The 3,876-nt window shown below is 34.0% G+C and overlaps 1 non-coding gene across 1 annotated transcript; it reads right to left on the minus strand.

Annotated features, from left to right (window-relative positions):
• Positions 1-3,495: 3,495 nt before the first annotated feature.
• On the minus strand, positions 3,496-3,599 carry LOC128286157 (small nucleolar RNA R71). Its single transcript, XR_008276702.1, has one exon. It is a non-coding gene; the product is annotated as a small nucleolar RNA R71 (small nucleolar RNA).
• Positions 3,600-3,876: the final 277 nt, after the last annotated feature.

Below are 3,876 nucleotides of genomic sequence, written 5' to 3' on the forward strand. Positions count from 1 at the left end.
TTGCTTATAAACTTACCTCGGACGGTACAAAACGGAATCAGGTAGCTAGTCAACAACTTTCATTTTTCCCCGATCCAAATCTGATTTCTTTAGTTCTTGATCTAAAAACATTCAAATTAAGCTCATTCGAACATATTTTCATTCACTTTTGTCCAAAAACACACAAATGGGAAAATTACCATTTTGGCCCTAACATTTGCAATTTTTACAATTTAGTCCCTATTGCATAAAACACAAAATACACAAAATTTGGCTACACTCTAGTTAGGCCGAATGCTCCCTATTTACATAAAAGTCCATATTTTCCATCAATTTTACAATTTAGTCCCTCAACTTTTTATTTTTTCAATTAAGTCCTAATTACTCAAAATCATCAAAAATTCCAATACAAAATATGTTAACCCAACACCTATCTTTCATATTTCATCATCAAACAATAAAAATCACAAGCTCTCATCAATAGCATAACTTAAAATATTCATCAAAATTCAAAATTTTAGCATGGATTTTGTAGTACTCGAAGCAACGATCTCAAAAACATAAAAATTATCAAAAACCGAGCTAAACACATACCTTAATCAAGTCTGAATATAACCGAACCCTAGCTTTTTGTTTTGTTTACTTTCTTGCTTAAGTTTCGACAATGGAAGTATATGAGCACTTAGGATAATTTTATGATATAACATATAACATATATTATATAATTTACAACTTGGTTTCCTAAATTACCCCTTTTAAAATTATAAGCAAGCTTTATGTTATAAACCCTTTTTCGTCTCTTAAATAAATTAATGGACATGAGTTGGCTTTCAATTTCATGCATTATAATATATATATATATATACACACATAATATCTTATTATAAAATAAAGCTTAATTTTACATATATGCATGACTTTAATAAAATAATATAAAAACTATTAAATTTTTACCTACCACCGTACCACTTATAAAGATATGGGCTATTTACCACTTAAGGGCTTCCATTTAAAAACCCATTACTAATTTAGTCCTTACCATTAAAACTATCAAATTTTCAATTTTTGCGATTAAGCCCTTTTGTTTAATCGGACACCCAAATGACAAAATTAATTTACGAAAATTTCACAGATATAAATTCACACAAAATAAACACAGAAAATAAATTTAAAATATTTTTCTGACTCGAATTTGTGGTTCTGAAACCACCATTTCGATTAGGGTCTAAATCGGGCAGTCACAGGCACTCCATGAAGCTTCACAATCTCGGAAACATACAAGTTAGCCAGTTTTTCAAGGGAGTAGTCGGTACGCACTGGTATGAAATGTGTCGACTTTGTTAGCCTATCCACAATAAACCAAACAACAATTTTTTTCTTTGGGGTTACTGATAAACCATAATTTATACATATTTTTATCCCGCGCTTAGCACATTTATGGATGATTTCTCCTTAGATTGCGTGAATTCGATGTTCCTAATCCTTTAATTTCATGTTTTATACTTAGGTGAGCATAGGAGAGTAAAAAGAGCGAGAAAAGGGCCGAAAATGGAGAAAATGGACCAACATGATAAATCAACACGGCCTGGATTTCCTTACACGGGTAGTCCACATGGCCTTGTCCATTTGGCAGAATCGAAGCATGACTTACAAGGGTAGACCACACGCCCGTACCTATTTAATAGCCTTGACCACGGTCTGAAACAATCGCATACGGGCATGTCCCTGTTGAGCCCAAGTATTGTCCTATTCAGAAAAGGCCACTTTTGAGGGCTCTTAGGCATTCTAAAGGCTATTTAAACACCTGATGAGGCACTAGAAAAGAGGACACGGAGTAGGAGGCACGAAATTACTCAAGGAAAGCCGATTGATCCATCTCAGAAGTTGGATTCATTGTCAAGACTGAAGATCTCCTTTCAATTTCCTTCATGAGTTTTGGGTTTTCTTTATGTTTTGTTATCTTTACTCTTTTGAGATGTTTTCTTTCATAATTATGAACTAAACCCCCTAAATACCTAAGGGGAATGAAATCTAAGATGGATCTTGTTATTATTATCTGAATTGTATGATAAATGTTTGACTTGTTCTTCATTATGTGTTCTTATTTCTTGTTTTAATATTCCAGGATATTGATTCAAGTTAATACGCTTATTCAGAGGAGAAAAAGTCCCTGTCTAATAGTAAATTTATCGTAATTAAGCAGAGTTGATTGCACGCCTAGAGATAGGGTGATAAGATTTTACCGGATTAGGGTGAAACCTAATAAGGGAGTCCATAGATCGAGTTAATGCAACACTAGGGTGTTAATTAGAAAGAGATTTCAATTAATTAACCTAAGGTTAGACATTATTAGTCTCGAGAGAGATAATAATATAACTTAGGGATTTCTATGGGTCAAGTCAAATGAATAAATCGTCTAATTCAGAGTTAAATAACAAGTGAAGTCTAAGTGGACTTTTCCTTGGGTATTATCTTAATCAATCGAGTTTTCCCAAAAGCTTTTCCCCAATTTTCTCTCTATGCACCCTTAGTTTAATTAATTAGTTTAGATAAACAAATCCCTTAATTTTTAGGCTAGATAATAAAAAAAAGTAATTACAAGTGCTCTTGGTTCCTTTGGGTTCGACAATTCGGTCTTGCTAAAGCTATACTACTGTTTGATAGGTACACTTGCCTTCATCATGATAATAGTTAGTTTCAAGAACGATTAATTATAAATTTTGAAAACCTGTCGCGAATCTCACTATCAAGTTTTTGGCTCCGTTGCTAGGGAACTAAGATATTAGGAACATTCGATTTTTATTACTTTAGCCATATTTACTTTTAGTGCAATCTATTTTTAGTTTAATTTCACTTTTATAACTTTTATTTTATTTTTTTCTGATAGGTTTTTCTAGTTTATGACCAGAAGAAACCCGTCAGGACCATTACTTTTCGATAGTGAGATAGATTGCACAGTTCGTAGAAACCGAAGAGAAATAAGATGAAGCTTAAGATACACAGAGGAAGAGCAAGAGGACGATATTCACACCACAACTGAGGAGATGGCTGAAAACCAGGAAAATCCGCTACCTCCTGCAATTGCTACTAATCAGAATCCTGCTTCGCGTACTATGTACGATTATGCTAAACCTTCTTTAACAGAAACTGAGTCAACCATAGTTAGGCCTGCTGTTGCTGTAAATAATTTTGAACTGAAACCTAACACAATTTAAATGATACAGCAATTTGTTCAGTTTGATGGTTTGCAGGACGAGGATCCCAACGCTCACTTGGCAAATTTTCTGGAGTTTTACGATACATTTAAAATTAATGGCGTTTCTGATGATGCTATTCATCTTCGGTTATTTCCCTTCTCATTGAGGAACAAAGCTAAATAGTGTTTGAACTCGTTACCACGAGGGTCAATCACTACTTGGGAACAAATGACCGAAAAGTTTTTATTAAAATATTTTCCGCTGGCTAAAATGGCTAAATTACGTAATGATATCTCTTGTTTTGTGCAGATGGATTTAGAAACGTAATGATACCTCTTCTTTTGTGCAGATGGATTTAGAAACACTCTACGATGCATGGGAGAGATACAAGGACCTTTTGAGAAGATGCCCTCACCATGGGTTACCACTCTGGCTACAGGTTCAAATGTTTCACAATGGCTTGAATCCTTCGACTAGATAGATGATTGACGCAGCTGCTGGTGGAACTATCAATAATAAGACACCTGAGGATACTTATGAATTTATAGAAGAGATGTCACTGAATAATTATCAGTGGCAGGTCATAAGGACAAAGCCAACGAAAGTAGCCGGCATTTTTAACGTCGATTCGATCACCATGCTCTCTAATCAGGTAGAACTTTTGAATAGAAAAATTGACGATTTTCTTAGTTCTTCACAG

This window comes from Gossypium arboreum, chromosome 12 (assembly GCF_025698485.1).
Source record: "Gossypium arboreum isolate Shixiya-1 chromosome 12, ASM2569848v2, whole genome shotgun sequence".
Classification (NCBI taxonomy): Eukaryota; Viridiplantae; Streptophyta; class Magnoliopsida; order Malvales; family Malvaceae; genus Gossypium; species Gossypium arboreum.